This window comes from Euprymna scolopes, chromosome 42 (genome assembly GCF_053919585.1).
Source record: "Euprymna scolopes isolate OS-2025 chromosome 42, ASM5391958v1, whole genome shotgun sequence".
In the NCBI taxonomy this organism is placed as follows: domain Eukaryota; kingdom Metazoa; phylum Mollusca; class Cephalopoda; order Sepiida; family Sepiolidae; genus Euprymna; species Euprymna scolopes.
In genome coordinates, this window is record NC_136523.1 from 18,948,710 (window position 1) to 18,971,846 (window position 23,137).

Consider the following 23,137-nt stretch of genomic DNA (forward strand, 5'->3'; position numbering starts at 1 on the left):
TTCATGTTACAGCTGAACTTCTGCATGTCAGTACAGTTGGGGAAGCAGGGACCCGGAAGGGATTTCCAAAGTCTAGCGGTTCTTGGGAAGAAACTACTGGCTCTTTTACATCTGGGGATCTCTACTGTGAAGGGGTGGTATTTAGCGGCTTGTCGTGTTTGTCGGGGGTGTTTACATTGAAGGAGGTACAAGTGCTTGCAGTTCGTCAGAGAATTCACCGTTAAAGTACTTGGAGAACGAGCAGAGAGATGCAACATATCGTCGATGGGACAGAGATTGAAGTTGGGTGGGTTGCCATTACCTTCCCGAGCTCAGTGGCATCTGATTCACCTGTTTGCATCCGTCCGTTGTCCTTAGGTCATCCGCCTAGCTGCAGTCGAATAACGTATCTCTTAATACTATAGAACCGTCAGTCTGCTAGAGATTCATCCTGCTCCATGGCCATCCAACGTCCTGCTGCTGAGGTCATCAGAGTTACATTACTAAACAAATGTAAAGCAATTCAAAATTCTCGGAGCCATTTATATAAATACCCTAAAACCTTCAATTAACGCCGTCTCTTATAACACACACCACACCGTTTTAAACTGCGCATCGTAAGCGGCCACATAAATTCTTCCTTCACACGACCCAGTTACTGACATCAGCACCGGACTCGCCAATTTGCTTCTAGCAGTGTCCGCTTCATTTTACCTAGTGTATCACAGATTTCTATGCCGATGTCGGAGCCTGAGTAAACATTCGATATAGAAGTATGTTTTCTTTTTTAATTTAAATATAACTCATCCCTAATAAAGGCTCTGAGGCCATTCGAGGATAAGGGTTAATGAGTGCACATTAGTCAATCGTATAATATCGTAGTAATCATTAGTAGTGGAAATTTCGTAAATTGAATTACTTAAGGAGACGACCAATAAGAATTTGTTTACGTTAGACTTGAAAATGACTAAATTGTTGGCCGCGGGAAAGCGGGCAAACGGAAGAGAGTCCAACAGTCGTGCAGTTCTAAGGAAGAAGCTTTGTTCATGGAATCTACGTTTAAGTTGACGCACAGATTAAGATAGTGGGTTCAGTGATAATGTGTTTTCTTTTTCTGATGAAGAAAGGATTTATATTAACTAGTGATGTAACGATTCCAATATTTTACACGACTCCGATACAGTTACCGATTCTGTTTCCGATTCCGTTCGGTTCTAGGGAAGAAGCTTTGTTTTATATATGGGATTTTGAGTTTGTTTACAATCCGCAAAGATTCGAAAAAGTGATAAAAAATTCAAATATATAAATAGATGTTATCAAAGGCAAGATACGTTACTCTTATAATAATCTGTAAACATTTCTTAGTGTTTTTGTTCGATTATAAACGGGTAATCAGTTTGCAAGGTAAAGTGTCTAACGTTTACGTCAGAGCAACAAAAATGGCCGCAAATTGACACCTAATTATATAAACTTTGAAAATGAATACAAATTTAAAAAATATGCAAAAATAATGTTAGAAACCCACCCAATATATGTTACCGTGACATATGTTGAGTGGGTTTCTATTAGTATTTTGTATAATGTTTTAGCTTTAAGTCATTTTCAAAAAAAATTACGAGCCAATAACGTGGCCATTAACGCTAGGCACGTTTTTTTTAGAGGAGTACACGTTTTGAAGTGAGTAAAACACCTAAGAAATTTTCAAGATAGGTAGTTTATCTTCCCTTTGATAACATTTATTTGGATTTTGTTTCCATTTTTCGAATCTCTGGATTGTAAAAGAAACCTAGATTTATATCAACATTTTTCTACACAAATAAAAGATTATAACAAAAAGTTATACATATATATATTATATATATATATATATATATATATATATATATATAGTCTTGTAAGTTTTTAACCTTTAAAACTATACAAAACATATTTTTATCATTCGTTAGAAAACCATCTAGTCAGTAAATCATTTAATTACTCACCAGCAATCACCTCGCTCTCGAATTTACTATAATACCAATAATTTATTTTTCAAGGGATCATCAGTTGTTTACCATGAAACACTGTTTCGGGGATTTAATATATATATATATATATAATGTAAACGTTATATACATATATATATATATATATATTACACAGACACACATACACACACACACACACACACACACACACACACACACACACACACATATATATATCTATCTATCTATCTATATCTCTATAAAAACAGAGATGTGTGTGCCACAGACGATTTCTGATTGGTTAATCCAATAATCACATCTCCTAAAAAAGTATAGTTCTTACGCTCTTAATTTTACCATAAAATATTATGGCTTTATTTATTGTCCATCTTGGAAGGGTTTAATTTTTTTCTAACTTGTTTATTTACAAACTAAAAAAATACGAATCTTACACAATCTTACAATCCAACCTACGACATCCACGGCCGCCATTCTGCTAGCCGCAGACACGTACACGACACGAAAACAATGTTTTGAAAATCTAGCAAAAATTAATTTTCCTGAAATTTTTCAATATTTAAAAATAAATTATGCCGGCTGATAAAATTTTTAAACTTTTTTTAAAGCTAGAAAGATAAAATTTAAAAATACTTATTTTTATGTAAAACGCGCGTTCCCTCGTGGTCTTTTCATTTCGGGTTTGTATATAACAAATAAATGTTATCAAAGGCAAGATAAGTTACTTTTCTACCAAACTGGATATATTTTTCGTGTTTTTATTCAATGTAACACATTTATTCAGCTCGAAAAACGGGTTTGTATTACTGTACACATAGATTCGAAGAAGTTGATAAGATACGAAACAATACAGCACGAAAACACGCGCACACACGCACAGACGCACACACACTCACGTCCACTACCGTCCTTGGCTACGTCACGTTGTTATGGCAACACGATAAATACACAGTAAATTTGATTTTCTTCATTTCTACGCAAATATTACGCAAATGTAAATCATATAGATTATCTGTATGAATATAATTACACGTAATAGTTAAATAAAGATGATCATCGTATAAGAGAACCGAAAAAAAAAACTATTAGGGAATTTGTATAAAGTTGTATTTTCTTTATAAATAAATAGAAAAAAGGGGTGTTGATAAGACTATCGTTACTTATACAGTTTAGTGACGACATTAAAAAATGGAAATATTGAAAAAAAAATTTATTGTACGTAACTGTTATAGACTGAAGTTCTCCGAAAAAAAAAATTTCACTACATTTGATCAAGTAGTTTTCTTCTTACAGCCAAAAACAATTATTTATCACGACGACGTCAACGTGGCTATTTTGGAAATGTACCTAGCAGAATACCTCCATTTTAGGCCAAATTTCTCAATCTAGCCTTTTTTTCTCGCCATATTGAGATGCGCACAACACATCTGCAATTTTTTTACGTTTTTTTTTCTTTTTTTTTTTTTTTAAATCTGCAATTTTTTTGCGTTTTTTTTTTTTTTTTTAAATAAGAATACTATTGAATATGCAAAGAAATTGAAGAATGCAAAGAATTGAAGAATTTTTATACAAGATTATTTTCGAAACATGCTCAGTTGGACACGCATGGATAACTTCGAAACTTCGTTTATTTACTTCTGTTACAAATTAAAAAAAAAAAACAAACAGCCCAAAAATGGCATCTTTCTTCGCAAAAAAAAAAAAAAAAAATCTCATTCTGGTGGGGGAAAAAAAAGGGCTAGATTGGCCTAAAATGGAGGTATTCTGCTATGTACGGCAGTTACCTGCCCTTGGGGAATTCCTGGGCCTGCAATAACATTTCCAAAATGGCCACGTTGACGTAGCCGTGATAAATCATTGTTTTTCGCTGTAAAAAAAAAACTACTGGATCAAATGAAGTGAAATTTTTTTTCGGAGAACTTCAGTCTATAACAGTTACGTACAATAAATTTTTTTTTTTCAAAATTTCCATTTTTTAATGTCGTCACAAAACTGTATAAGTACCAGACTATCATTACACACGAAAAAATATAGATTTATTTCTGGGTAAAGTTCCCCCGAGTTTTCCTTTCACTTCAGTAAATACTGGTCTTTTGTTATATATATGGCGTACTATTATCCTTATATATATGATGTTTATGTTTATATATATATATGTATAAGTGATAGTGTATGTGTGTGTCTGTGTGTGTCTGTGCGTCTGTGTGCATTTCCCTACGCTAAAACTCTGTCAATTTTAAGCCTACAGATTCGAAATTTGATATACAGGGTACTGAGATTTGGGAAAATCGATGTGATAGGTTTTCGACAGAAATTTGGCGATTAAGTGGTCAATATTCAACAATTAGACCTTTGAGAACTCTACCAAACTTCTCCTACAATTTAAGGTCTGAACACGTGATATTTTATATATAGATTCCTTGGACATGGATCTAACTTATAAACTTTACTTGATCCCTAAACAATAAATGTTAAGAGGTCATAATAGGGGTCAAAGTTTTAAAAAATTGACCTTTTTTTTCCTCAGCATACACTTCAAAACACCTGGGCAACGCCGGGCACCGATTGCTAGTATATATATATATATATATATATATATATATATATATATATATATATATATATATATATACAGGGTGTCCACAACGTCTGGCTACATAATGTAGCCAGACTTTGTGGAAGCATCCTGTAGATTATGTAGCCAGACTTTGGTGGCCCCCTGTATATATATATATATATATATATATATATATATATATATATATATATATATATATATATATATATATATATATATATATATATATGTGTGTGTGTGTGTGTGTGTGTGTGTCCACAAAATCTGGCTACATAATCTACAGGATGCTTCCACAAAGTCTGGTTACATAATGCAGCCAGACTTTGAGGACACCCTATATATTTATTTAGTAATGTGATTGATAATTTAAAATTCAAATTAAAATTCCAAAAATAAAAATTTGTTTCATAAGAAGGAACAACAACAACGTCAATAATTTGTACGATCGTTTCGGAAACGATGGTTTTATTGTGACAGACATTAAGTCATGGACAATATTTTTACATATAGTTTTATATATATATATATATATATATATATATATATATATATATATATATACATAAAATACACCATAAATAAACCTAGCATTTTTTAAGTTAAGCACATGTATATATATATATATATATATATATATATATATCATGTGCTTTGTACGTAATTTCGCCAAGTCCAGGATAATTTCGCCAACTAGTTAAAAGTGTTTTTTTCGCAACCAGACATATAAAGCGCACTTTTTTTTTTAGTTAATGCAATTTCCTCCCATTTGGCGCAATTTCCCCAAAGTACGGTATATATATTAAAAAGAAATAATCACTTATCAAGACCCGAACGCCACTCGAGGATATGGGTTAATGAATTTAAGGTGGCAGTGTAGTAATCGGTAATGGTGTAGATTGGATAGAATTTGGATTATTTAAGTGAACAGTTCAACATTGGATTTAAATGTTACAGTATTTTACTCCGCCAGGAAGCAGGCCAATGAAACGGAGTTTCGTAGCAGGCAGTTCTAGAAACATAACTTTCTTCATGGAATCTGCGTTTGGATTTAGGCACAAATATAAAGTGGGCGAAATTGTTTATAGTGATTGTAGCTAGTCGAGTGTTTTATGTGAAAGTTTTTCAATGGAGCGGACATGTAGATGATCTCAGATAAGCACTTGCCATGAAAATTACGATAAATCAGTGAAAAGCTCGCAACGTCTATTCCTTTAAAAATAATATATGCATGTATATATATATCAATATATATATATATTATCAATATATATATATCAATATATATATATATATATCAATATATATTTTATATCAATATATATATATTATATCAATATATATATCTATCAATATATATATATCAATATATATATCAATACATATATATCAATACATATATATATATATATATATATATGTGTGTGTGTGTGTGTGTGTGTGTGTGTGTGTGTGTGTGTGGATTGGAGCACAAAAAAGAACTTGCCATTAAAATTACGTAAGATCAGTGAAAAGCTCGCAAGGTCCTTTTAAAAAAATAATTTATGATGGATTTCGTCCTTTTACGTTCCATTGTCAGCATCTTTCTAAATGTGTATATATTTCTCTCCATTCTATCCTAACTCTATCCCCATCCTTGTATTTTCTCGGTTATTAATTTGACGCATTGCCTTTATTTATTTATTTTTAATTTATTACATGTTCATGTTGTATGTCTGGTTAAACTATCTCTTCTCCAGAACATTAAGGAAAGGAGAGGGGGTCATCGATACTTTTCCGGAGTAATGTCATACAAAATATGTCAATCGATGGGTCACTGGCTAGATCTTTCCTTTAAAAAATGCTCCGAAAATCGATGCGCATGTGCACGCTAGTTAGAAAAGCTTGATTTCTTAGTTCCTTTCGCATTGCTTCTCTCCTCCCTACACTGCTCTCTAAAACACACACACACACACACACACACACGCACACACACACAGACACACACACACACACACACACATATATATATATATATATATATATATTGTAGGCATCGACATGCAGTCCTGTTTCATTATATCACAACACATCAGTGTCGCTAGACTAGCACCTCTCTCAAGCCGAGGATTAAATCTAGAAACATTGCGTCGATAGTCAGAAGTTCTGCCGATCGACCCACGAGAGCGGTGCCCGAAAATTGGATCATAGTGTTTCACTGTGTTAAGGAACAGGCGCCTGTTCTTGTAAGTAAGTAAAAATGAGATAGGATAGCCGAGAATTCGAACCCGGGAAGCTTGGTTTGGAATTAAGAATTCCGATCATAAGCTTAAAATAAATAATACAGATATGTCATTGAAAAGGAATGTGTTGTTAGTAATATTATTGAAAAAGGAATTTGATGATTTAATTCTTTTTATGGAAATGAAATGAAATTAAAATAAGCAATTTGAAACGGAAATGATAAACATATTTGTAAAATAGGTTAGTCGGAAATGAGGTTAGAGAATTTTTCTTTGCGAGTATGTGTGGCCGATGCACGTGTTTTAGGCATGTTTTAGGTAACGTGAGGCATGTCAGGTCACGGGACCGATATGCACGTTGTTTGGTCATGCAATGACGTCATGAGTAAGGAATGAGTTCTCAATATCGTTAGAGCTTTAGGTGAGTCAGAGAGAAGTCAGTGCCGGGACAGGGTCGGACAGACAGAGCTGACATCCGCTTTGGAAGCGAAGGTTAGAAGAAGGAAATAATATAGAAACTTCGAATTCCTTGATGCGAAGCCATTGACCGGTCAAATGGAACAAACGAACATCATCATATTTTTGTAACTTTCGTCTTTGTGTTATGTCATTCAACAACAAATATAATAGCCTATGCAACAACTGGAGGAATAATTAAATCCTTATTCAGTAAGAGAAAAATCCAGGTTGTCCTCGTACATCTAAGCAATATGATATAAATGCGGGAGTGGCTTAAAGGTCTACCCTTGGGCCTTTATTTCAAATTGTTTCTGAAATGTGTATATTTGCTGATGGCACCACACTCTATAACATGCACCAGGGGAAAACAAAGGAACACATATCCAAGGAAATATTAGAAAGACTAGATAATGACCTCCAATCTGTAGTTGAATGGGGGGAAAAATTGATGGTCACATTCCATGCTGCCAAGCTTGTTTCCTTCAACAATTACAAGAAACCTTCCCTACCACCAATAACAATGGCCAAGAACACATTAGCCGAAAGTACTTCCTTTAAACTCCTCGGCCTAACGTTTACAGTGAACATGGACTGGAATAGATACATTGAGAGCATTGCTGCGAAGAAGGTGGTCTCTCTCTACTGTGATAGAAAACTACTTACGCCTTAATGTTTCCTGTACTTCTATAAGGCAACCATTCGCCCATGTATAGACTACTGTTGTCACATTTGGGCTGGTGCATCTGCTACCTGTCTCTCGCTCTTGGACAGGGTGCAAAAGAGAGTCACTAACGTGATAAGTCCTAAACTGTACTCTAGGCTTCAGTCTCTGTCCCATCGACCGAAATGTTGCGTCCTCTGTGTGTTCTACGTACTTTAAAGGTGAATGCTCTGACGAACTACAAGCACTTGTAGCCCCCTCGAGGTTCACAGTCAGGGATTATCACAGAAGTAGCGCATTTACTCTAAAAATGTTCACGGAAACTATTTAGTTGATTTGGCCGAAATTTTGTATGTCCCTTGGTTATGAAACGTTTTTTTTACATGGAAGTCACCACTTATAAAGGCCCGGAAGCCACTCGGTGATAAGGGTTATTGAGTGTAGAGTAATCAATGGGATAGTAATGTAGGAATAGTTAGTATTGGAGATTTGATAAAGTGTCTTACTTAAGGGGTCGATTAATCAGGAATTTGTTTACGTTGGACTTGAAGACATCCAAGTTGTAGTCAGGTGGAGAACAGGAAAACGGAAGAGAGTTCCACAGGCGTGCACTTCTAAGAAAGAAGCTTTGTTCATTGAATCTACGCTTTGATTCAGGCATAGATAAAGAGTGGGGAAAATTACTGAAAGTGGTTTAAACTAGACAGGTGTTTTTCGTGAAAGATAGGCGAGGGGGGGACCAGAGATTGGAGCTTGGACGAGCACTTGCCATGGAAATAACGATAAAAAAAGATAGGTCTGCAAGGTCTGTTCTGTGGGAAAGAGGTTGCAGGGCAGAGAAAAGGGCTTCCCCCACTAACTTCCAGCAAAGTAAGATTATGGTATCCACTCATCGCACATGTATAAATAGGCATCAGTAGAGATTTTCACCATAATACCACATTTATCCTAGAATGGAAATGCGGTTGAGATTGGCCCTGAGGTTTGTTTCTTGCTAATAGAGGCAGAAATAGCTTCATGGCCGAGTTCGGATCTTCTGACCGGTTGTAATCATGTCACCTTGAACCGATGATTCCCGAAAGGATGAAACACTAATATCTGTAGGTATAACAAATTATATATATATATATATGTGTGTGTGTGTGTGTGTGTGTGTGTGTGTGCGCGCGCACGCGCGCGTGTATATATATATATATATATATATATATATATATATATATATATATATATGTATATATGAGTGGGAGAACTGCCGATTGTCACCACGACGGTTCTAGGTTCAATCCTTGGCTTGGGAGAGATGCTAGTCTAGCGGCACTGATGAGTTGTGATACAACGAAACAGGACTGCATGTCGATGTCTACAAATATATTTTAGGCCACCCCTTTTGGGTTGAGATCTGTCGTAAATAATCTCACTCGCTACTTAATTGACTGAAAAATGCGAAGCTCGTTGTTTGTTTGTTTACAAGCAGGCGGTTTGAGCACTGTAAAAGTGGTGCGGATGTCTATTTATATAGACATTCCGACGAGTTATTTACGGGCGTCGCTTCTGTGGTTGAGTGGGAGAACTGCCGACTTTCACCACGACGGTTCTAGGTTCAAACCTTTGCTTGTGAGAGATGGTAGTCTAGCGGCACTGATAAGTTGTGATGCAATGAAACAGGACTGTATGTCGATGACTACAAATATATTTTAAGCCCCCCTCTTTGGGTAGAGCACTGTCGTAAATAATCTCACCTGCTCCTAGGACTGTATGTCGATGACTACATATATATATATATATATATATATATATATATATATATATGTATATGTATTAGTGTTAGGTTTAATCGGAATCGGGAATCGAAAAAATCAGAGCTTTTAGCGGTATCGGCATCGGTATCGGATTCGGAAAAGTGTTTGCCTATTTTCCGACGCCAAAACCTATTCCTTGAATTATATTTCTTTTTTGTATTTTGGTTTAAGAAACATCTTCCACTGGTTGTAGTTAAAATAATAAATATTTATTGATTAAAACTTTCAGTAAGACTAAAACCTTTAGATCACCCTCCTCACAAATGTGTTTTTACATTTCAGAAAATATTATTAAGAATCGGAATCGAGATCGGTAATTGTATCGGACTCGGATATTTAGTACGGAATCGGTAATGTTATCGGAATCGGAAAAAAACAGTAAACCCCCCCGACCCTAATATATATATATATATATATATATATATATATATATATATATATATATATATATATATATAGGCTCATAAGAGTAGTGGTCGATGGACAAAAATCAGAGGCCTCCAGTATTAATGCTGGAGTCCCTCAAGAGTCAATCCTGGGCCCAACTCTCTTCCTGATCTACATCAATGATCTCCCTAAACCCATATTTAAATCATTCGTTGACATCTATGCTGATGACACGACCATCTACGGCAACACATCAAAGGCTGTAAATGACAAAGTTCTCTCTGATTCTCTCTCCTCTGATCTCGAGCGCGTGGTTCAGTGGGGGAAGACGTGGCTGGTTACTTTTAATGCATCTAAAACCAGTGTGGGATGCCCTTTTCTCTACCCTGCAACCTCTCTCCCACAGAAGAGACGTTGCGAGCCTATCCTTGTTTTATCGTTATTTCAATGGCAAGTGCGCGTCTGAACTCCAATCTATGGTCCCCCTCGCCAATCCTTCACGAAAAACACCCGTCTAGCTGAATCCACTGTGAAAAATTTCCCCCACTCTTTATCTATGCCTACATCAAAACGTAGATTCCATGAATAAAGCTTCTTTCTTAAAAGTGCACGTCTGTGGAACTCTGTTCCGGCTGCCTGCTTCCCACCTGACTACAACTTGGATGTCTTTAGTCCAACGTTAACAAATTCCCAATGAAACGCCCTCTTAAGTAAACACTTCATTAAATCGCCACACTAACGTACTGTACTTGCAATAACCCTTATCCATGAGTGGCTTCCCTGCCTTCATAACTGGTGACAACCGTGTAAATATATATATATATATATATATATATAATGTACGAGGTGCCTTCAAAATGTTTCGAGATTTTCTGTATAACTTTTATTGAAAAACTCTTGTACATTTATAGATAATCTCCTCCGACTGTAATGCATTGTTGTACATTTAAAACAATTTCTAGACGACCCTATTGAAGTCCTCTTCACAGCTACTTTCATCTGCTCAATTGTCTCATAACGACAGCCTTTAACGTTTTTCTTGACATTTTTCAGGGCATTATCAAAAGTCACGGTGAGTAAAGTCTGGAATATAGGGAGCGCGCGGGACAGTCTCGATGCCCAATCTTCTGAATGGGGCATTCTTATATTGTTACATTGGCATTACACTGTGCACATGATCTCTCACCATCGTAAACAAGTCGTTCGTTTGGATTTCCAGGCCATTTAAGTTGTTGTAGCGGAACTCATACGTAAAATCGGCAGAAGTCATCATCATCATCATCATCATCATCATCATCATCATCATCATCATCATCATCATCATCATCTCTAATATATAAAACGTTATAGAAAGAAAATATACTGCAGGCATTAATAATTATAACACGATTATAAAAAAAAAAACAATAGAGAGCAAACGGAGACTGCGTCTTCTCAACCAGTAACTTGAAGAAATGTTGAAGAGGATCCTCAGTGCAAAGTCTCATACATTGAAATACAAGCTGGCGTCAGTAACAGAATAAGTGTCCGATATTTTCACAAACTTGACTACTATGGTAGAGCTGCGAGAAGGAAACCATGATTTCGTTCTGCCAATATCAAGCGAAGAAAAGATTGAGCTTGGGGGATGGTGGAGAGATCTATGGTCTTTTCGATCAATGTCATTTTCTTTGATGAGTCACGATTTTCATTATTTTCGCGGCGATGGAAGTTTATGAGTAAGGAGGCTTTCTTAGTCAGAGTTTCATTTTAAATAAAAATAACTGCAGCCAATGCTGAGACATGGGGGTTTCTCTGTTGTATAATGGGATGTAATTTGGAGTAATGGTCATACAGACTCGTGGTATGCGAAGGGAAGAGCAATTCGGCTAAATATGTTTCAATATTATATGAAGGACGACTCCTACCAATATTGTCAAGCGGTAAAATGAACCAAGATAACTTCCTATTTATGGCAGGAACGCCTTGTCACTTTGCTAGGGCGACGCAGTATTGGTAAGCTCGACCAACTCATACTTAACATATAGAAACAGTCATATTTCGCGAAAATAAAAGGAAGACATCTTCTAATTCTGAACTTGAAACGCTATTGTGTCAGACATGGCAAGAAATTTCTCGAGATGATATTCCTCAACAGATCAATATAATGCTTAAAAAAACCCCCATCATTAAAATGTCAACCAAGTATTTGTTATTTAATTTATGAGCATATATTTTTGATTTTTTTATATGAATTGTTCATCAAAATAAACAGTTTTTATAAGTGTCTACTCTTTTCTGTCATATATACAGCGTGACTCCAAAAAACGGACCCCAACTATAATTAGGCCGCGTTTCTTAGTGTTTTGTCCGAATGAAATGAAACTTTCGTCATAACTAGTTTATTATACTCAAAACATCACATCAAATCACTAGGGTCTTTGGCCTTTGTATCTCCGTTGACTGTAAAATGCGCAGAAAAACAATTGAATGTCCTCTGTGTTTTTTGGGTCACCCTGTGTGCATGCATATATATATATATATATATATATATATATATATATATATATATATATATATATATATATATATATATACCTGTTGGATTTGAAGTTTTTAATTCGACCGTGTTTGGATTTCAGCATTCTTGGATTTTTTACCCTTCACCGGACTATCCATTCATGTGGAATCTTTTTATCATTTTTTTTACCTCCTATTCCCCCTTACCTCACCCCTTTTGTTAACCAAATAAGATATGTGGCTTACTTGTGGTTTCATTAAGTACTTTTTCATGAAAAATCCGATCCTGCATTTTGCTAATTCCTGCCCTCTGATGAGAAGGAGAGTATTTCTTCGAAACTGCGCGGATTAAGGACTATCCACTTATCTTGTGCTTCCTTTTTTAAAATTAAATATGTTTTTAACTCTTTTTCAAGATGTTTTTTAACATGTTTTATTAATCATTTGTTCATATTATAAGCTCTATTTCCTTTTCGGTTTTATTGAGCTTTTACATCTGGTTGAGATTACTTTACTTGTAAATATTAACTCTTTAATATTTATAATATATTTTAAGTTTACCATTTTGATTACCTTGGTAAACTTATTGTAATTTTTATTTCTCTCTCTCTCTCTCTCTCTCTCTATATATATATATATATATATATATATATATATGTGTGTGTGTGTGTGTGTGTGTGTGTGTGTGTTGTTTTAACAAAAACCAAGACTTCAACCAATGGGTTAATAGTAATAGTGTATTTCATTGTTAATTTCAATGGTTTCAAGGCTATTCGGACTAATCCAAACATTATGTCGTTTGACAATTTTCGCAAGAAAAGCCTTTCTTCAGATTTATTGAATAAAAACACTTTAACAATAAACCATTATGAAAACCATTTCCTTATAAGGAAAAGAAAACAAGCGAAAGTATTTTAACTATATTGCATCATTCAATATATCTGAACTATCATCCAAGCTTCAGCCTCTGCCCCATCGACGTAATCTAGCATCCCTCTGCCTGTTCTACAAGTACTTTAACGGTGTATGTTCCGACGAGCTGAAAGCACTTGTACTCCTATACGTAAATACCCCCGACAAACCCGACAAGCAGTACAATCCCACCCCTTAACAGTAGATATCCCTAGATGTAAGAGAGCCTTCTACTCAAGTAGTTTCTTCCCCAGAACCGCTAGACTTTGGAACTGCCTGCCAGGTTCCTGCTTCCCCCAACTGTACTGACATGCGGAAGTTCAAGTATAACGTGAACCGACATCTTGCTGCCCAACTCGCCACCTGTACCCCTGTAGCCTGTGTCCCTAATAGTAGCCCCCTACATCAATGTGGCAATGTGCCTTGTTTGGGGGTGAAAATGTAATATATATATATATATATATAGTCCAGTCGCGTTTTTCTCCGCCATCTTGAATCCACTTTTGTCTTTTGAAAAAGAGAGGTCCCTTTCTCTCGAAATTAATCAAAGTTCCATACCAGCCACGGACTTTACATACACCGGACATACCAGCAACTTTGTTATAAATAATTATACATTGAGGTGAGGAAAGATAGACGAATAAAGGCTAGACACTCCTTTACTCAAGCACACTCGTCTACATTTATTTGTTTTTCTTTCTTTACTTCCATAATTCCGGTCTTATTTATTTATTATTTATCCGGTGTTATTTGTTTTTGTTTTCGCGATACGTTTTTGAATGAATTCAATTATTTGCGAAAGTCCATTTTTACCTAAATGCCAGTTGGGAATAATTTTCCCTTTAACCGATTTAGTACCCCCACATGGAGAGCGGTATATATATTGTTTTTAAAATATAATTATTCACTGACACGAGTTTCGCCGTCTAGAGAGAGAGAGCGAGAGAGAGAGAGAGAGAAGGAGAGAGAGAGAGAAGGAGAGACAGAAAGAGAGAAAGAGAAAGAGAGCGATAAGGGAGCGATTGGTACGGATTAGATAAAGGAAAAAGAAGGAGAGAGATGAACCATTAAGATTTTACATCGATTTTTTAACTAAGTGAACCCGTTCTGTTGGAAACCAGAACCCTTCTTCTCCATCATATCCTTTCCGGTTGTTTTCTGCATGAGTCTCCTGTTCTATTTCCTTATCAACGACTGTTACTTCGCGGCACTTAGCGACGTTGTCATCTCGACATTGCTCTCCTCGTTCGCTTAAGTACACCACTTCGAACGTTGATGGATGCACTGACATGGATCGTGACCAATACTTATAAAGAAAACATTTAAATACCATACGGAGATATTATGCACTATACATATGTATATATGTATGTATGTATACACAAAATTACATACATACATACATACATACATACATATATACTAGCAAGCTGTTTGGCCTGACCCAGTCGTAAAATACGCTTAAATATGGTATTTTAAGTTATACAGATTCTATATTTATTTTCCTAGAGCAAACGCTACATTGATTATTATATTCTGCCTAGTTATTGGGTAATTCCAATATTTTTTCCCGATTCCGATACAATTCTCGATTCTGCACTAAATTTCCGAATTCGGAGCAATTACCGATTCCGATTCTTTATCAATCTTATATTGTACAAAAGTAAGAATGTGTGTGAGGACACGTCTCAACCTATATACTCAACGAATTTTTGATCTACAGACTTGAAATTTGGTATATAAGGTAATCAGACATGTGGACAAATTTTTAATCCGTTTTCATCTGGAAAAAAATTGCTGCTAAGGGTATAAAGTGAAAAATTGGTACGAGGGTGGCCACCGAATTTTTATTTTGTTTCAACTGTTTGACGACTGCGTATGCGCGGGCGTGGAATATGATTGCTTCCTTATGTTAAGTTTTAGTTGGTTTGAAAACACCTTTTGAAAGCCATGTCAAGCTGGTGTAATGGCTATCGTACTTGACTCACTGTCTTTAGCTTCTGGTTCTGATCTTAGCTCGAGTATTTTGTTTAATTGACTTACAAGAAGTGAACTTTTTAGTAAAAAAAAAATATACTCCTATACTCCTCTTCATAAGAAAGAAGAATTCTACACTAATTAAAATATAATATTTTTTCACCGGGCACTGCCGGGCAGCCTGCTAGTATATCTATAAAACTAAGAATACGTGCGTGTGAGGACACTTCTCAACCTATGTACTCAACGAACTTTTGAGATAAAGACTTGACATTTGGTACATAGGACATTCAGACATCCGGAATACTTTTATCTAATCTGGTTTCATCCGGAAAAGGGCTGCTAAGGGATTAACACTTAAAATTGGTACGTGGGAGCCATCACAATTTTATCTGTGTGCTAACTGGTTCACGACTGCGCATGAATGAGTAGTTCACATTACGGATTACTCATGTTAAGAATAAATAGGTTTGAAAACACTTTTTAAAATCCTATCAGGCTGGTCTAATGACTATCGTACTTGTCTCTCTATCTTCACGTTTTAGTTTCAATCTCAACAAAAGTGTTTTTTCTTTTTTTTTTACTTACTACAAATGAACAGTTCAGAAAAAAAACCCATAATACTCAAACGCAGCTGTTTCAGTTTCTATATTAATCTATATATTAATACGATAGCGTGTGTGTTCTTTTGGGTGTCGCGCTTAAATCTGGGTCTTTTACGTGTTATGTATTTTCATTTCTTGTGATAAATAATTTTACCAAAGATTATTCATAAGTTTTGGTTTCGGTTGCGTTTATAGCTGGTGGCACTAAAATAATGTATAATTTGTATAAATAATTTTATAAAAAATTCTTCATAAGTTCCGGTTTCAGTTTTGATTATGGCTGAAGGAACACATGTTATATATATATATATATATATATATATATATATATATATATATATATATATGTGTGTGTGTGTGTGTGTGTATGTATGTATGTATGTATGTATATATATATATATATATATATATATATATATCAATAAGGCTTTATTTCGGTTTCGATTCATGCTAATGCACCCAAGTCATATGGATAAATTTATTTTTTTATTTTTGAAATCACAACTTTGTAATGGATAAAAATCGATAGAACATTAACTCTATAATAATATATTAGAACTCTGCAAGAATTAAAGTATCATATTTAAGCGTACATCACGACCGGGATTTTCCAAGCCGTTGTGCTAGCTTAGATAAATACTTCTGCATTTTTAACAAAAGAGCTACAATAATATCAGAGCGTCTCTATTTACACTGAACATCTACAGAATGCCAACATCAATATATAACATATGAATTAGTTCCCTGTGGAATTCTCACAGGTTCCGCTAGTTAAAATATAATATTTATGCATTTTACAACCAGACAATGCTGGGCAGCGCGAGGTTGCTTGCTAGTAAATCTTAAAATATTTAACTATAAAGTTGTTATTTTTCCTCCGATGATTATAGAAACACATGGTATATGTGAAGATATTTTCCTAAACGTAAAAGATATACACTTGTGGGGGTGGGTAATATATCGATTTTTGATCTACTGTAAATTTAAAATCAATAAATATTTATTATTTTATCAATATTATAAGCGGTAGAAGATTTTGCTTTAAACAAAATCAAATGAAAAAGATAAGAGACTCGTTTCGGCAACGGAAAAGAGGCCCAATATATTCCGATTCCGATACTGATTCCGAGACCCCCAAAAGTTTCGGGTGTTTATGCTTCTTGATTCAGATTAATCGTCCCAACACTAATTGTACCCAATGTATAGTAGTGTCACCCGACATCGACCGGTCGTAAAAAATACGCTTTAAAATACTACATAAAATTATACTGACGTCGTATTTATTATTATAGAGTAAAATCTCAATTGACTGTAATATTTTGCACACTATATAGTCATTTCTAAAGTAAAAAAAAGTATTATATTGATATTAACACTTAGCAGCACGTTTTTACAGATGCAAACCGATTAAAAACTTTTCCACATGTCTGATTATACTATATACCGAATTTCAAGTCTGTAGATTAAAAATTCGTTGAGTATATAGGTTGAGAATTGATTCGGAATCGGTAATTGCAACGAGTTTAGGATTTTATCGCAGAATCGGGAATTGTATCGGAATCGGGAAAATATTGGAATTGTCCAATCACTAGGCACAATATGATAATCGATGTAGAGTTGGCTCTATAGTAATAAATATGAAATCTTCATGAATTAAAATAATATATTTAAGCGTAATTTAAGGCCGAGAAACGCCAAACGGCTTGCTAGAATATATATATATATATATATATATATATATATATATATATATATATATATATATATATATATATACTTATATATATATATATCAAAGTCATCAGATAGAATTGTAGACAAAACTAATTATAAATTCTCTCTCTCTCTCTCTCTCTCTCTATATATATATATATATATATATATATTTATATATATATGCCAAACTATCATCAGATAGAATTGTAGACAGTGCATATCTCTCCAGCCTTATTCGTTACTATTTTAGCCACGTCTATATACATCTAAAAATGACAAAAAACAACGTTGGTTAAGTTATAAATATATATTTCCGTCCGCGTAGAAGGACAATTTAAGTCGATTTACGCCTGCATAGATCTTTTTTTTTATTTTTTCAATGATGATCCGCTGGTAGTATATTTTTTATCGGTTACAAAAACAAATCGAATGTTTTCAACGGTTACAAGTCCCCTGTATATCAAATTTAAACTGTGTAGTTCAAAATCAACAGAGTAGTTTGGCAGAGACCGTTCTTACAACAGACCAGTCAAGCACTTTACGTATAATTTTATTATTGTTCATATTAAACTGAAAAAAATCTATCAAGTTCTTCGAGAAATCAACGATTTAAACATCCGCTGGGTATTTTTCATTTTGCTAAAGTCAGAGTTTTTAACCATTGCCAGCAACTCAGATCGTGAGCAGGGACGTATGTTATAAAATTGCACGGACATGACGTAAGGAAATTCTAAAAGCGCAGTTACATTTTATCTCAAACATACGATGTTTTTTGTTTATGGAAATCGCTCTAGACAAGACATGAAGTCATTTGCTGTGATGAGCTGACAAGAACGAAAGATAGTTATTGCAAAAGTTAGGAGTTGCCTATTTACCTAAGTCTTGAAAAGACCAAACATGTGGTAAGAAAGAAAACAGTGAGATGTAAGTGAACCCATCAATCTAGCAGTCTTAGGAAAGAAGCTATTGGAATAGGAAGCTGTATTACAACGAGGTATTAAAACAGGGTATTGACGGAGACCACTAGAGCAACATAGAAAACGAGCTGGAACAAAGGAAGAAGTGAATAGATCAGACAATTCTAAGCAAAGCATGCAGTTATAGAATTTGTTGAAAAGACTGAGAATAGCAACATCACGTCTGTTAGAGACCGATTGCAGTGAAGGAGAAAAGATGAGGCAATCAACTTACAAATTTGTCTCTGCTTTATCGTTATTTTCATGGCAAGTGCTCGACTGAGCTCCAATCTATGCCCCCCTCGCCAAACTTTCGCAAGAAACACCCGTCTAGCAGAAAACACTATCAATAATTCCCCCCACTCTTTATCTGTGCCTAAACCTAAACGTAAATTCCATGAACGAAGCGGTCCTGGATATGACCTTAAACTATATCCGATGGTGAGGGCCCCAGCTTGCAGGCCTTAGGGAGTGTGGAGCCACCCTTTAATTGCCATTGCTCCCAGGTCCACTCTGACCCGGAGTGGTAGCACCTGTTAGGGTCCCAACTATGGGTTAAATAGAATACGACTTAAAAAACAAATATACTATGTTAAAAAATCGTTCTTCAAAATCACCAGATTCGGCATTAAATAACCTGAAAAGGGTTGATATGCCGTAAAACAAAACAACCAACCAACCATGAACGGAGCTTCTTTCTTAGAACTGCACGCCTATGGAATTGTCTTCCGTTTTCCTGCTTTCCGTCTGTCTACAATATGATTGTCTTCAAGTCTAATGTACACAAGTTTTTGATGAACCGTTTCATATAAGTTAACAAATTTATCAAATTTCCATTACTAAGGATTACTATATTGTCCAATTGTCTATCTTTAAATTGGACAGCGATCCACCAGCCCAAACATAACAACAATACTTCATACATTCTCTGATAGCATATTTGTAGATATATAGAAATCTATAATAGCTTCGGGTGTGAGAAAGGGTTTAAAATGATAGAAAGAACTGATTATATAAGAAGCAGAAAAAGCAATGGATTTAATACACTGGGCGTTCAATATATACCGTTTCAATTTTCTATTACTATATTTAGTAAATTTTCATGAATCTTTATATTTTGCAGGTGTATATGGATAAAGTTTAACTTGAAGATTATTTTTGACAATATGGCCCATGGTCTAACGAAACGAATCGCCATTGTAGAGCTATTAAAATCCGAAAGCTTGCAGAAGACATTGCGAAGACCTTAAATGTGAACCAAATGTTAGTGTGGAGAGCATTAGAACGTTTCAAATCAATTAATGAGATCAAGATCTATCTTGGAGAGTAAATGTTAAGGGGATGTTGGAGCGATAAAAAAAACAACAATAAGTCAATGCCAGGAAAGGTGACCTATAATTGGGTTACGAAGGTCTATCCAGGCAAACAAAAATCCCGGGATTTAAAACGACCTATATCCATGTAGTCAATCTGCCCGGAAAGCTAACCGATATTAAAGGGGCTAGATTAAACCAGTAGAAAGTGCAATAAACAAATGCTAGTGGATATAAGCTTAACAGGCAAAGCAATATGAACTATGATCCAGACAATAGAAACAATAAACAAGCTGGCGAGAAAGAGGTCAACAGGTCAATGTGACATAAAAAAAGAGCAGAGAGAAAGAAAGCCGAACAGACAAAACGCGATACAGGTTGACACAGAATTCTGCGACCCACCCTCTTCCAATAAAATCCACCTCCGTTATTGTTGAAGTGTGAATTGTAAATAAACCAAATCGGTATTATAAACAATAAGTGTCTCGTATTCATTTTAAAACGAAATAACTGCCCATTTATACAACATAGACGATTATAAGCCATTCATAATACGTAACATAAAGTCTCAGCCTCCCACCATACGGATCATTTCATCTTCCTACTTCCCATATGTCAAAGAAAACAGTTGCGGGCCTGCCTTTGATCTCGGGCTATTTCATCGTAGATACTCGACTGAGATTTAATCTATTGTTCCTCATTCTAGTACGTACTTCACAAATACTCGTCTGACTAGCGCGACTATCATTAATTACTATCACAATCTTTCTCTGCCTAAAACAAAACGAAAATTCGATGAGCAGAATATCTTTCCTAGAATTGCCCGTCTATGAAACACAATGCCGTGGGACTGCTTCCCAGCTGACTACAACATGATCGCTTTCAAATATAATGCGAATAAGTTTGTGTCAAGTCGTCCAGCTTAATAATCTACAATCACTGATAATTTTGGCTCCACCATATATCTATATTTACGTTTGTGATCTGTATTGTTTGATTTATTTAATGAATATATGCAGTAAAGTTTGTAATGCTAATTATTGAACACCCTGTATAGACGCCAAGAAGGATTGGATAAGACAATCCCCAATGCAAGAAGTTTTAGAGTCTATTTATCATCGAGAGCAGAACTACGTATAAGAATCCCATAAAGAAAATAACGCACCTGCGGTTGAAAAACAACAGCTGAGTCTCAATAAGAATTAACGAAACATACAATTTCTTACAATAATAAATAACTGAACCCAGATCAATTTCTAGATCAACTGCATATTTCTAACGGATCCGACAAAGATGAGGGATAATCAATATCGAAATATAGTATGGTGTCATCAGCATACATGGCAATTCTATGATGAATGTTCTCTGAAAGGTTATATGTATAGAGAAGAAACGGTTTTTGGACCTGGAATGGGACACTAAGGAAAACTTATTACGAATAAATGCCATAATGAGATTGGTTAAACCCTATTGATATATTAACAACCATTCACGCTTACGAATGTGGCTTTATGATCGTTCTTCCTGTGTTCAGCTCTAATCTCTGACAGAAAATCTCCGGGAATTATTTAGTCACTTTTTTTAAGCGAGTGCGACTCAATAAAGCAAACGTATCGCCATCCGTCTAATTCGTAAAATCGTTCGGCGACCTTCCATGAGAAACTTACATCTGACAATGTTTGAGTTATACACGCTACTTCGACTGTCCACAACGTAAGAACAAGAAATACAACCCAGAAACGCGTCGGGAATAACTTCGTTGCAAGGAGGTTCGTCAACATATTTGTTTCAATTAATTCCAGCCATGATGACTGTAAGATAATTACTATCTAGTAAATATGCCAATGGAAATGGCGATCTTCAATAAATATATACTACCTATGATGATCTACGGTAGTGAAACAGGAGCACTGAAGTGAAATCTTGGCAGTGGCACAAGGAAAGGTAGAAAAGATAATATTAGGCATCACTCTACAAGACAGAAAGATAAACATCTGAATCCGCCAACAAACAAGATTTATTAACATCAATACTGCCATCAAGATATCCAAACATAGATGGGCAGGACACTTAGCCAGACAACATGACAACAGATGGTCCATCAATACAACGGAATGAACAGCTTGTGAACATGAGGCAAAAGGTAAGACAAAACGAGATGAAGGGAGGACCTGATACAGCACATGGGTCCCACATAACAGCAATAGCTCGGGAGGGAGATAGATGGTTAAAGTTGAGAGGAGTTGCTCATTGAGCGATAAAACTCTTATTGATGTTGATATTGATAAAGTATCTCTCAAGAGAACGCTAAGGAAACGAGGCCAGGCATGTACAATGTCTTGCCAGACGAGTGCCACTCCCTCAGACACTGAAAGTTCATGAGCCCGAAAAAGACATATAGTCCTGCCAGCGAATTCACATGCTCAAGCAGACATGACACTAAAGGCGGTCATTGTTATACATACATATATATATATACACGCACGCACGCATACATATGTACACATATCACACACATATATACACGCGTACATACACAATACACAATACGTACACATACATATACATACACACACACATGCAAACATAAACAAGACGGTCATTGGTATACATACATATAAATATATACATGTATACATACATGTCTATAAGCATACGCTCATATATACCCATATGCATACACATGCATAATAAACAAACATGCACATACATACCCACATGCATACATACTAATATACATACATGTACATTGCAGTACTACCTGCCTCATGGTCGGGTCACCGGCGACTAAACTGGTACCCCCACCAGACTTGTTTAGTGAGGAGGGTGGCTAGTCCCCCTGAAGGTCAGGCATGTACACTATTAAAAACAAACGTGCATTAGACAAAGTACAGAAACGTCATAAAAAAAAAAAACGCTAATAGGCTCAAAAATATTTTCACCTTCCCACTTCCTACATTTGCGAGTCTGTCTCTGCTCTATCGCTATTTTATCGTAGATGCACAATTGAGATTCAATCTATAGTTGGTCATTCTAGGACGTCTGCCGCAAATACTTGTCTGGCTAGAGCAACTGTCAACAATTATACAACA

The 23,137-nt window shown here is 35.3% G+C and overlaps 1 long non-coding RNA gene across 1 annotated transcript in view; it reads right to left on the minus strand.

Annotated features, from left to right (window-relative positions):
* Nucleotides 1-23,137, minus strand: part of LOC145266949 (uncharacterized) — a 1,426,307-nt gene that overhangs the window by 1,035,440 nt on the left and 367,730 nt on the right. The gene's annotated exons all lie outside the window — the stretch shown is intronic.